The 14,098-nt window shown below is 41.9% G+C and overlaps 1 pseudogene; it reads right to left on the bottom strand.

The window, feature by feature from the left end:
* Window positions 1–9,910: 9,910 nt before the first annotated feature.
* On the bottom strand, window positions 9,911–12,623 carry LOC108406398 (integrator complex subunit 6 pseudogene; annotated as a pseudogene).
* Window positions 12,624–14,098: the final 1,475 nt, after the last annotated feature.

Raw genomic sequence — 14,098 nt, 5'->3', positions numbered from 1 at the left:
TGAACCCTACGGTAAAAGTACTATAAATACATATGTATGTGTGGCAGCAGTGAGGGTATATATATATATATATATATATATATATATATATGTTTATTAGTGTGTATGTGTGTGTTATCTATTTTGATCTCTGCTGTTACAACACATATCTTCAAAATGAAAATTTTTTTCATATGTAGTAGATAAAAAGTAATGAAACTGCCAAAATGAGGAGTCACGATTTTTCAAGAGATTACTGAACTTTTCACTACTGTGAAACTTGAAAAACACTATCTGACTGAACACAGTGACCTCTGGTAAAATGCACAACACACCCCCACCTCATCTTCTTACTCTTACTCCACTGTGCCCACATGCATTGCCCTAAGACTGTGTGCACTGTTCTTTTTATTTTTTATTTTTATTATGTATATTTTTATTTTTTTGTAGGTTTAACTTTTATTGTAAATAGAATGGTAAACCATTAAAAGGTTTTCAGCAGTATTCTCAAACTTTTATTTTATTAAGGTATTATTGATATACTCTCTTATAAATGTTTCCCATGAAAAACAATGTGGTAAACAATGTGGTCACTACATTTACCCATATTATCAAGTCCCCAGCCATACCCAATTGCATACACTGACCTTCAGTGTAGTAAGATGCCACTGATTCACTATTTGTGTCCTCTGTGCTACACTGTCTTCCCCGTGACCTGCCACACCATGTGTACTAAACATAATACCCCTCAATCCCCTTCTCCCTTCCCCACCACTCCCCTTTGATAACTGCTAGTCCCTTTTTGGAGTCTGTGAGACTGTTGCTGTTTTGTTCCTTCAGTTTTGCTTCATTGTTATACTCCACAAATGAGGGAATCATTTGGTACTTGTCTTTCTCCACCTGGCTTATTTCACTGAGCATGATATCCTCCAGCTCCATCCATGTTGTTACAAATGGTAGGATTTGTTTCTTTCCCAATGGCTCAACAGTATTCCATTGTGCATATGTACCACATCTTCTTTATCCATTCATATACTGATAGACACTTAGATTGCTTCCATTTCTTGGCTATTGTAAATAGTGCTGCAATAAACATAGGGATGCATATGTCTCTTTCAAACTGGGGTGCTGCATTCTTAGGGTAAATTCATAGGAGTGGAAGTCCTGGGTCAAAATGTATTTGTATTTTGAGTTGTTTGAGGAACCATTTTACAAAACAAATGAACAGAAAATAGAAATAGACTCATAAACACAGAATGGACAATTGGCTACCATGGAAGTGGTGAGCCTGGGTGAAATCGGTTAAGGGGCTAAAGAGGTACAAACGTCAAATTATACAATAGTTTTGTCACAGAGATTAAAGTATAACATAGGGTATATAGCTCATAATACTGTAACACCTTTGTATGGTGAAACATGGTAAACACACTTACCGTGGTGAGCATTCAGTAATGTATGTAAGTGATGAATCACTAAGTTGTTCATGTGAAGGCAATATACTACTGTATATAAACTATATTTAAATTAAAAAATTAAAATTAAAGCAAATTTTTAGAATGAGTTTGCATTCAGTTAAAGAATATAGTTAAACCTTAAGTTCAGTATTATGTCATATTATATCTTAATCCTTGTTTTGATAAATTTCCACTGTACATGAATTTTTTTCATATTAGTATTCTACAATTACATGAAGAACATTATGTTTACTAGGCTCCCCAATTCACCAAGTCCCCCCCACAAGCCCCTTTACAGTTACTGTCCATCAGTGTAGTAAGATGCTGCAGAGTCCCTACTCATCTTCTCTGTGCTGTACAGCACTCCCTCTGCCCCCTGCCATTAAACTTGCTAATCATAATGCCCCTTTATGTTTCCCTGCCCTTAAACCTCCCTTTCCACCCATCCTCCCCAGTTCCTTTCCCTTTGGTATCTGTTAGTCCATCCTTGGGTTCTGTGAGTCTGCTGCTGTTTTGTTCCTTCAGTTTTCCCTTTATTCTTATACTGCACATATGAGTGAAATCATTTGGTACTTGTCTTTCTCTGCCTGGCTTATCTCACCAAGCATAATACCCTCTAGCTCCATCCATGTTGTTGCAAATGGTAGGATTTGTTTTCTTCTTATGGCTGAATAATATTCCATTGTGTATATGTACCACTTCTTCTTTATCCATTCATCTACTGATGGACACTTAGGTTGCTTCCAATTCTTGGCTATTGTAAATAGTGCTGCGATAAACATAGGGGTGCCTGTCTTTCTCAAACTTGATTGCTGCGTTCTTAGGGTAAATTTGTAGGAGTGGAATTCCTGGGTCAAATTGTATTTCTATTTTGAGCATTTTGAGGAATCTCCATACTGCTTTCCACAATGGTTGAACTAATTTACATTCCCACCAGCAGTGTAGGAGGGTTCCCCTTTCTCCACAACCTTGTCAACATTTGTTGTTGTTTGTCTTTTGGATGGTGGCGATTCTTACTGGTGTGAGGTGATATCTCATTGTGGTTTTAATTTGCATTTCTCTGATGACTGGCGATGTGGAGCATCTTTTCATGTCTCTGTTGGTCATCTGAATTTCTTCTTTGGAGAACTGTCTATTCAGCTCCTCTGCCCATTTTTTAATTGAATTATTTGCTATTGGTTTGTTGAGGTGTGTGAGCTCTTTATATGTTTTGGATATCAACCCTTTATCAGATCTGTCATTTATGAATATATTCTCCCATACTGTAGGATACCTTTTTGTTCTATGATGGTGTCATTTGCTGTACAGAAGTTTTTCAGCTTGATGTAGTCCCACTTGTTCATTTTTGCTTTTGTTTCCCTTGTCTGGGGAGATATGTTCATGAAGAAGTCGCTCATGTTTATGTCCAAGATATTTTTGCCTATGTTTTTTTCCAAGAATTTTATGGTTTCATGACTTACATTCAGGTCTTTGATGCATTTCAAATTTACTTTTGTGTATGGGGTTAGACAGTGATCTAGTTTCATTCTGTTACATTAGCTGTCCAGTTTTGCCAGCATCATCTGTTGAAGAGACTGTCATTCCCCATTGTATGTCCATGGCTCCTTTATCAAATATTAATTGACCGTATATGTTTGGGTTAATGTCTGGAGTCTCTATTCAGTTCCACTGGTCTGTGGGTCTGTTCTTGTGCCAGTACCAAATTGTCTTCATTACTATGGCTTTGTAGTAGAGCTTGAAGTTGGGGAGTGAGATCCCCTCCCACTTTATTCTTCCTTCTCGGGATTGCTTTGGCTGTTTGGGGTCTTTGGCGGTTCCATTTGAATTTTAGAACTATTTGTTCTAGTTTGTTGAAGAATGCTGTTGGTTATTAGATAGGGATTGCATCACATCTGTATAGTGCTTTGGGCAGGATGGCCATTTTGACGATATTAATTCTTCCTAGACAGGAGCATGGGTGATTTCCATTTGTTAGTGTCCTGTTTAATTTCTCTTAAGAGTGTCTTGTAGTTTTCAGGGTATAGGTCTTTCACTTCCTTGGTTAGGTTTATTCCTAGGTATTTTATCTTCTTTATGCTATTGTGAATGGAAATGTTTTCCTGATTTCTCTTTTTATTTGTTCATTGTTAGTGTGTAGGTAAGCCACAGATTTGTGTATTCATTTTGTATCCTGCAACTTTGCTGAATTCCAATATTAGTTCTTGTAGTTTTGTTATGGAGTCCTTAGGTTTTTTTATGTAAAATATCATGTCATCTGTAAATAGTGACAGTTTGACTTCTTCTTTACCAATCTGGATTCCTTGTATTTCTTTGTTTTGTCTAATTGCCGTGGCTAGGACCTCCAGTACTATGTTGAATAAGAGTGGGGAGAGTGGGCATCCCTGCCTTGTTCCCAATCTCAGAGAAAAAGCTTTCAGCTTCTCGCTGTTCAGTATGGTGTTGGCTGTGGGTTTATCATATATGGTCTTTATTATGTTGAGGTACTTGGCCTCTATACCCATTGTGTTGAGGGTTTTTTAATCATGAATGCATGTTGAATTTTGTTGAATGCTCTTTCACCATCTATGGATATGATCGTGTGGTTTTTGTCCTTCTTTTGTTTATATGGTGGATGATGTTGATCTATTTTTGAATGTTGTACCATCCTTGCATCCCTGGGATGAATCCCAGTTGGTCATGGTGTATGATCCTTTTGATGCATTTCTGAATCCGTTTTGGTAATACTTTGTTTAATATTTTTGCATCTACGTTCATCAGGGATATTGGTCTGTAGTTTTCTTTTTTGGTGGGGTTTTTGCCTGATTTTGATTTTAGGGCGATGTTGGCTTCATAGAATGAGTTTGGGAGTGTTCCCTCCTCTTCTATTTTTTGTAAAACTTTAAGGAGAGTGGGTATTATGTCTTCTCTGTATGTGTGATAAAATTCCGAGGTAAATCCATCTGTCCTGGGGGTTTTGTTCTTGGGTAGTTTTTTGATTACTGCTTAAATTTCATAGCTGGTAATTGGTTTATTTAGATTTTGTGTTTCTTCCTTGGTCGGTCTTGGAACGTTGTATTTTTCTAGGAAGTTGTCTATTTCTTCTAGGTTTTCCAGCTTTGTAGCTTATAGGTTTTCATAGTAGTCTCTAATAATTCTTTGTATTTCTGTTGGGTCTGTCGTGATGTTTCCTTTCTCATTTCTGATTCTGTTGATATGTGTTGATTCTCTTTTTCTCTTAATAAGTCTGGCTAGAGGCCTATCTATTTTGTGTATTTTCTCAAAGAACCAGCTCTTGGTTTTATTGATTTTTTCTGTTGTTTTATTCTTCTCAATTTTATTTGTTTCTTCTCTGATCTTTATTATGTCCCTCCTTCTGCTGACTTTAGACCTCATTTGTTCTTCTTTTTCCAATTTTGATAATTGTGATGTTAGACTATTCATTTGGGATTTTTCTTCCTTCTTTAAATATGCCTGGATTGCTATACTTTCCTCTTAAGACTGCTTTCACTGTGTCCCACAGAAGTTGGGGCTTTGTTTTGTTGTTGTCATTTGTTTTCATATATTGCTTGATCTCTATTTTAATGTGGTTATTGATTCATTGATTATTTAGGAGCATGTTGTTAAGCCTCCATGTGTTTGTGAGCCTTTTTGCTTTCCTTTCACAATTTATTTCTAGATTTTTACCTTTGTGGTCTGAAAAGTTGGTTGGTAGGATTTCAATCTTTTGGAATTTACTGAGGCTCTTTTTGTGGCCTAGTATGTGGTCTAATTTGGAGAATGTTCCATGTGCACTTGAGAAGAATGTGTATCCTATTGCTTTTTGATGTAGAGTTCTATAGATGTCTATTAGGTCCATCTGTTCTAGTGTGCTGTTCAGTGCCTCTGTGTCCTTACTTATTTTCTGTTTTGTGGATTTATCCTTTGGAGTGAATGGTGTGTTGAGGTCTCCTAAAATGAGTGCATTGCTTTCTATTTCCTCCTTTAATTCTGTTAGTATTTGTTTCACATATGCTGGTGCTCCTGTGTTGGGTGCATATATATTTAGAATGGTCATATCCTCTTGTTGGACTGAGCCCTTTATCATTATGTAATATTCTTCTTTATCTCTTGTTCCTTTCTTTGTTTTGAAGTCTATTTTGTCTGATACTAGTACTGCAATACCTGCTTTTTTCTCTCTGCTGTTTGTATGAAAGATACTAATACTGCAACACCTGCTTTTTTCTCTCTGCTGTTTGTATGAAAGATCCTTTCCCATCCCTTGAGTTTTAGTCTCTGCATGTCTCTGAGTTTGAGGTGAGTGTATTGTAAGCAGCATATAGATAGGTCTTGCGTTTTTATCCATTGTATTACTCTGTGTCTTTTAATTGGTGCATTCAGTCCATTTACATTTAGGGTGATTATTGAAAAATATGTACTTCTTGCCATTGCAGGCTTTAAGTTCGTGGTTATGAAAAGTTCAAGGTTAGCTTCTTTAGTATCTTACTGTCTAACTTAACTCGCTTATTGAGGTATTATAAACACTGGTGATTCTTTATTTCTTTCCCTTCTTATTCCTCTTTGTACATTCTTCATATGTTGGGTGTTTTGTTTTGTGCTCTTCTGTGTTTCCTTTGACTGCTTTTGTGGGTAGTTGATTTTATTTTTTGTTTTTAGTTAGTATTTGGTTGTTCTGCTTTGCTGTGATTTTATTTTCTGTAGTGACATCTATTTAGCCTCAGGAGTGCTTCCATCTAGAGCAGTCCCTCTAAAATACCCTGTAGAGGTGGTTTGTGGGAGGCAAATTCCCTCAACTTTTGTTTGTCTGGAAATTGTTCAATCCCTCCTTCATATTTAAATGATAATCATGCTGGATACAGTATTCTTGATTCAAGGCCCTTCTGTTTCATTGCATTAGATATATCATGCCATTCTCTTCTGGCCTGTGAGGCTTCTGTTTAGAAGTCTGATGATAGCCTGATGGGTTTTCCTTTGTAGGTGACCTTTTTCCTCTCTCTAGCTGCCTTTAATACTCTGTCCTTGTCCTTGATCTTTGCCATTTTAGTTATTATGTGTCTTGGTGTTTTCCTCCTTGGGTCCCTTCTTTTGGGAGTTCTGTGTGTTTCCGTGTTCTGAGGAACTATTTTCTCCCCCAGTTTGGGGAAGTTTTCAGCAATTATTTCTTCAAAGACAGTTTCTATCCCTTTTTCTCTCTCTTCTTCTTCTGGTACCCTTATAATGAGAATATTGTTCCATTTGCATTGGTCACACAGTTGTCTTAATATTCTTTCATTCCTGGAGATCCTTTTATCCCTCTCTGTATCAGCTTCTCTGCATTCCTGTTCTCTAATTTCTATTCCATTAACGGCTTCTTGCTCTTCATCCAGTCTGCTCTTACATCCTTCCAGAGATTGTTTCATTTCTGTAATCTCCTTCTGGAGCTGTAGGCTGGTAGTGTGTGTGTCCGCTGGGAGAACAAAGTCCGTTCCTGCTTGCTGGTCGCCTTGCCCTTCTCCACTGCCTGTATCAGTTACCCGCACTCCTGGAGCAGCTTCTGGGTTAACCTCCTATGCTACTGTGGGCAGTGTCTCTGTCAGAGTAGCGCAGAGCCTTGTGGGGAGTGGCAGGTGTGCCCGGTGTGCTCTCCGAAGAAAACGGTGTTCCTGCCAGGCAGCTGTGTGCAGGCAGTGGCCTTTGGGTCTGATGCAGATGGCTGTGTGCTGGGCTGAGATTCTGGGTGGCTGCTGGGGTTGTGGCTGTTTGTGGGCTGCTCCTCCACTGTCAGCTCCCGCGGGCCACTCCTGTGCCCCTCTGGTGCTGCTGTGGGCTCACGTGGGCCTCTCCCAGGCCCCTCCAGTGCCACTGCCACCAGCGCACACAGGCTGCTCCCTGGCTGTTGGGTTGCTGCTGCCTTGGGCTCGTGCAGGCCACTCCCAGCCCCCTCTGGTGCTGCCGCCACGGGCTCATGCGGGCTGCTCTGTCGCCACCGCTGCCAGCCCACATGGGCTGGCCCTGGGATGCTCGACCCCCAACGCCGCAGGCTCCCACAAGCAGCTCCCAGGCCCCTCTGGCACCACCTCCCCCGGCGCGCGTTGCTGCTCTCTCACTACTGGGCCAGTGTGTTGGGGTCCTGCCCTGGTTGGGGGAATGACTGGCAGGCTGCTTATCGCCATGAGGGGCTTCAGAGCTGCGTAGCCACCCAGGAGGTTAGGTCACCTAGAGTTCCCTGGATTCCCAGGTGCTGGGGTGTGTGTGTCAGGATGACTTCGTCCAGCTGTGGGGTCCCTGTCCCTTTAAGACTTGCAAAAAGCACTCGCTTTTCTTTTGTCTCAGGGGCGCTCATTTTGGGGAACTTCTCACAGGTTTTTCTTTTCCATTCGCTAATATCCAGCACCCCGTGCACTGTCTGTCTGCCCTCCTGGTGCAGATTTCTAGAGCTGGTTGTTTAGCAATCATGGGCTTTCACTCCCTCCCTTCTCCGACTCCTTTTTTCCTGCCGGGGTGTGGGATAGCGGGTCATTTGGGTCCCGCTGGGCTACGGCTTATATCTTACCCCCTTCGTGTGATGCTGAGTTCTTGCAGATGTAGATGTAGCCTAGCTGTTGTACTGTATCTACTGGTGTCTCTTTTAGGAATAGTTGTATTTGTTGTATTGTCAAAAATATATGTTTTTGGGAGGAGATTTTTGCTGAACTACTCAGGCCACCATCTTGGCTCCTCCCCCCTGTGTGCACTGTTCTTTTGAGTTTGTGTTTACATCATGATAAGCATACTGAATATATTATATTAAATCTGTATAAGCATCCTGGTTATAAATATCCCAAGTAGTGCATAAAAAGAAAGCCTAAGTTTTGAGGAGAAAATCAAAATAGTAAGATGTTTTTGAAATAAATGAAAGAACTTGCAGTCTTGAAGGAATACACAGTGCCCACATTTGGGAACAAAACTTGAGAAAATAAATGAAAGGAGAACTGTGCATCCCAGTTATCATCTGCTTCTTGTGGAACTGGAAAGCATTTGGAAGAGACTACAGATATAAGGCTAATGCTGAATAATGCTAAGTGTAGCTGAATAGTACTTTGTGCCTCCAGGCTTATTAGAAACCATACAAACAGCTCTTTATGAAAAAAGGAAACTGGATAACAAAAAGTGGGATTTCCATTTTAACCTGGCTTAGAACACAGAAAAACAGAACAACAAACCATGGAATCCACCCCTGGTCTCACAATATTTTAGCCTAACAATCATAATACCCTTGTTTCCTTTTACCCCTTCTTAGCAATTAAAAAACCACAACATTTTACCACATCCATTTCTAGCAAGTGGTGTTTGGAGCATGGCATACATTAAGTAAAATAATTAACTACCTAGCATCTAAAGTCTACATGGAAAATATAAAACTTTGATATGGCAAGAGCCACAATGAACTGAATTAAAAGACAAATGACAAGCCTATCATTGTAATGTGACAAAAGTTTAAAATTCTTATAATATCATACAAAAAGTTATTCTAAATCATTAAGAAAAAAAAAGGCCGTCCCAGTAAAGAAATGGTCAAAGGATATGGAAAAGGTAACACAGGAAGAAATGCAAAGGCTAATTAACATGAAACAATACTCAACTTCAAATTTCCAATTAAAATTATGTATCATTTTTAACTGGTAGATTATCAAATACATTTTTCAAAAAGATACTAAAAATAGGTTCAATACTTTTTCCTGTGGGAATTTATTCAAAGGAAATAATGAGACTCAGGTTCAAAAATCTATGTGCAAGTATATTCATTACAGAATTGTTTATGAGTTTCAAAAATTCAAGTAATTTAACCTAGTAATAGCAGATTGGTCAAATAAAACAAGGTAAATATACTTTTTTTATCTTTAATACAACAGATTAGTCTGATAATTACAGGGTATAAAATCAACCAGTTTTTGAACTGATTAATGAAAACAGTACACAAATCAATCCTTCCTTAGGGGAACAGTCTCCTCCCTGATGCCCTCCTTGGTCACAATGCAGATCTTGAGTGCGTTGCCAGTGTACACATCCCACTCACAGCAGAAATGAAGACGTCTTTCACAAGTCACATGGCTCTGTCCAAGGACAGTGGGATATGCTCCACATTCTGCATGTTCTTAAAACGAACCTGGTTGTCGAAAAGTAACTGTATATGCAAAACATTACCTAGCTTTAATGTATGTGCTTTTTCCCCAAAAATTACCAAGTAACTTTTTAAATTTTTTTGGCGAAGTTCAACTTTAACAGAGGTGACAATTTTAAAGGTTGGTTTAAGAAAATAGAACCTGAGGGAAATTGACACGCAAGAGTCGATGACAAACAAGAGATTTGGAGGAATATTTTTAGTTTGTTAAATAAAAATGTGTTTGAGTGATACTTTTCACATTACGAAAATAAACCAAAATGCAGAAAAGGTCACTGTGAAATGCTGGGAAGGGGTCTGCGGACTTGCTCCTAGCATCTCAGACAGCCAACAGTGCATGTCAATGAGAGCAAGACCAGGGCAACCTGGGGTTTACTTTGTGTTTGGAGAGGACAGTGACACGGCGGCCACGGACTGTTTCTTCTAATTGTTGTTAATATGGTTGATCTGATTGGCTTTCTGGTGAATTTCATCCAGGAAGTTCTCCAGTTGTTCGAGTAGCATCGTTTTTTAAACCTTGATGCTTCTTTAATGACATTCTGTAAAAATATTAGTCTTGTTTGTAAACTGTCTTGAACATGCTTCAGTAAAGTGAAGGTTCTTTCATATTTTCTCCCTGGCTTTCAGATCTCTTTCATTATTTGTGATTTTAGTTCGGTGTTGACCTCCTCATGGCTTCTGCAGTGCACCAATTTCCTTCCTTTGTTGAGTGAAGATACTGGTACATTCTCTTCAGAACACTGTTTTTTATCTCTTGGCTCCTCATGTTTCTCTAAAAACCCACCAACGCTGAGGTCATCGGTTCCTAGATGGTCATGACTCAGAGCCTCTGTGTGATTGGCTGGTCGTTCCAGTGAGCTGGCTGCAGAAGATGCTGAGAAGTCGGCACCCACAGCGTTTGGTGTCACATCTGGTGAGAGGTGGTCAACCACGTGATTTTCAACCACATCGTCTATTGTCGAATCGTTAGTGTCTTCTGAAATTTTGTGAAGAGGCAGGGATTTAATGAGATCCTGCCGGGCCTGTGCCAGAGGCGCGGGTGGCCCTTTTCCTCCAATGTGGTTGTTCGCAACGGGACCCTGCGCCGGCCGCCCAGCAGGGGGGACATACAGCGGCGCCTTTTCGGGATCCCTTGCATATTTGGTTCTCCAGGCCATTTATGCTTACTGTGAGGTCCACCCACGAATTCATCTGCTTCATCTATCATCATACCTTTCTTATCCAGCTTATAGGGATTGCCAAACGTATGCAGCCTCTGCGGCTGGTCAGGATAGAGTTGTTGCAGGGGAGAAGGTACTTGCTTGAGGTATTCCTGGTAATTCCCCATTTGTGCTATAGGAACACTGTGCACTTGATCTTCATCCTATCCTTTAAGAAACCTGCAGGTGCTCTTCAGAAGATTAGACCTCATTCTTGTTAAGTGATCCCGAAGATTCTGTCTGGGAATATCATATACATTTCTAAAGGTCTGTGGCTTCAAATCCTTATTGAGCAAAGCAACCTGGAAGCCGGTATACTCTTTCATGTTAAGGTCTAGCAGCCTGTGAGGAACATCCTCTGAGATCCCCTGGAGCAGTTGTTGGAAATCTTTCCTGTAAGCTGTTGATAAACCATGCAATCGGCTTTAGACTTTAATGCCAGTTTCCTGTACTACTTTTTTGCCTACAGATCCTATGACTCGATCAGATTCTATTTTGGCCTGCTGACTCAGTTTCTTGAGGTACGAAACGACACTGTAACTCAGCCCATATTCCATACTGTCAGCTATTAGGCTAGGGGCTCCCATCATTTTGACAGCTTTATTCAGAGGCCCAAGGTAGTAGGGAGGCATTGTCTTCAGGTAGCTCTCGAACGACTGTCTCCACTTCAGTGTAGGTTTCGCCTTATGCAGTTTGAAGAAGTCATCTAAAAGGGGGAGGAGGATGGGGTAATTGTAAGGCATCACAAGTAAGTCGACACAGTTCAGTGCTATGTTGGCTTTCAAGTAACCAAAGGGATGGCCAAGTTCACTATGTTTTGCACTGTTGCTCACATACACCTGCCAACATGTTTGAGATTTCCTTTCCAGGATAAACTGAGTCAGAGGTGAAGGTTCCAACTCATATTTGTCAAAAGGCAACTTGTCAATAACCATCGGTTCACAGTCTGTACAGGAAAACTTCACTACAGGATGAGATGTACGAGGTGGTAGTGTTGGAGAATTCTGATCTGGCCAAAAAGATTCTGGAACAGGCCAGTGACCTATAGGAACCCCAGTTTTAGGATTCGGTCTGACATATATGAGTCTATGGCAGCTGTGCCAAGGCTGAGGTCCAAAAGGCCTTGATACGTCTGGCTGCCCATCTTCTACAGGAGAAGGGTCTGGTCCTGCTTTCTCAAAGTTTATCACCACCCCACTCTGCACTTTTTGCACCAAGGACTCCAGGCACTGGTTAAGCATTGTTGGGGAGCAGACAGAGTAGGAGCGCCTGCCTGTCACCTCGCACATGGGCGTGATGGCAGAGTCGTCAAGAGGCATGCCAGCCAAGGGCTCTGGGTCCCCAGATGCGGTGCCCGGCAGCTGCAGCACTAACGCAAAGAGCTCTGGTCCCAGCTCCTTCGTCAGCTCGCTCCCGGGCAGAGAAGAGGTAAAGGTAAATGGTGCTCATCCTGGACTCCACTGGTAGTGGTCAACTTGCTCCCATCAGTAATAGTAATTATTATCGCTGGCTCCAAGAAAAAAGGGTTTTTTTCCCTGCCCATAGTTGTCTATGCCAGTTACTAATCTATTTAAATTTAATAAATCAAAAGCTGTCCTTAGAGATTGGCCAAGTGTCGTGAGTCCTTCAGCCTGAATGTTTTTCAGTTCATTCATAAACGTTGCGTGGTTTTCTTTCCATCCGACCTTGACGGCTGTAGGGCGGCTCTTCGAAAGTGACCAGCATGTACGTGTCTCCTCCGCTGGCGGGGTCCTGGGCACGGAGCTTCATGAAGGTCTCCACCGTGCCTTTGGCCGTGTCCAGGTAGGTGATGCCCAGATGGCTGCGCTGGTTCATGGAGGTATATGTGTCTGTCAGGAACAGCAAGATGGGCATAGTGCTGGCCAGGGCAGCGGCCGAGGTGGAGGCGCCGGCTGCCAATGCGCGGGGCGGGGAGCGCGGCCCCGGGAGGTTGCCGTCCAGGTCTCCCTCCGGCTGCGGGGACAGTTCCCCCGACAGTTGGGGGGAAACTCCCAGCCCGGTCCTCCCCTCGCACCCCGCCTCCGCCGCCTGCCCGCTGGGGCGGGCGCCCGTCCGTTCGTCCGTCGGGGCGCCCCCCGCCTAGAGTCCCATCCCGCTCCCGGCCCCCATGTGTGTCCTCGCGGGAGACGGGCCTCTCCCCACCCCGCCCCGGAGCAGGGAGTGGGGACTGGGAGCGGCGGCGAGGGAATGAGCTGGAGACCGGGCCCCGGGGCTCTGGGAGAAGTTTCGGGGACACCCTCCGCACCCTGGCGGTGTCATCAAATATACTTTTATTTAGCAAATCTGCTAGCATCTAACCCTTGGAATAGTTAGTAAAACCAGCAATTCTTAGAGACACAAAGACGTTTATTTCAGCAGTTGCAGAGAAGAAAAATGGTTTAGTACACCCACATCAGGAAGAGAAAAAAGCAAAAAACCCTGCACACTAATCATCACATTTATGCATTCACGTAAGATACTGCGTATATACACACACACACACACACACACACACACACACACACACACACACACACACACACACACAATAAGAGATTAAATTGGTAGTTTATAGAATGCTATGAAGGTCTCGGGTTTTTATATGAAAAGATGACCATATATTAAGTGAAAAAAGCTCAGTATACACACACACACACACACACACACACACACACACACACACACACACACACACACACACACACACATGACCCCGCTTATGTAAATATATAAGGTTATTTGAGGATATTTTAGGGACAGCACGCACCTTGGCAATAACATTTGAAGACAATGGACCCAGTCTAAAATTTGGTGTTTTGATTTAAGACTTGGTTACGTAAACATTTACTTAAATGAATACTAACTTCGATTTTGCCCTTGGAAAAATCTCTTAATTCTAGTTTTTACTATCTATGCACAAAATGTTAAAGACCCACCTATAGCTACAGGATACAGACTGCAGAACCCATCGGTAAGACTTACAGAGCGACTTTACTCGGTTTTATATTTTCAAACAACCCTTTAATTACAAACGCTTCTGAGGCAGTGGGTATGAAAGTGGTTGGTACTGAGCGGCTGGGTACACAACTGTAAACTGAAGCCTTTGAAGCCGGAATCCGGGTCACTGCGGGTACCCCACTGCGCCATTTCTACTCCTCAGCTCCTTCCAAGCATTTCTCAGAAGGAACGCGGAGAGTCAGACCAAGACCTCCACCCAACGTCTACAGTCCTACTGTCAGCCCTAGCAACTCCCGCCCAATGGGCCGAAGGCTATCTTTTCATCCGCTACTGTTCTTTTTCTAGCCAATCGGAAACGTTCTTCAAACGCTCCCCGTCCCCCTCCATGTTTG

The sequence above is a fragment of the Manis javanica genome, chromosome 1 (assembly GCF_040802235.1).
Source record: "Manis javanica isolate MJ-LG chromosome 1, MJ_LKY, whole genome shotgun sequence".
NCBI lineage: Eukaryota > Metazoa > Chordata > Mammalia > Pholidota > Manidae > Manis > Manis javanica.
Note: the sequence above shows the minus strand (reverse complement) of the source record. Positions and strands in the feature narration are given on the sequence as shown.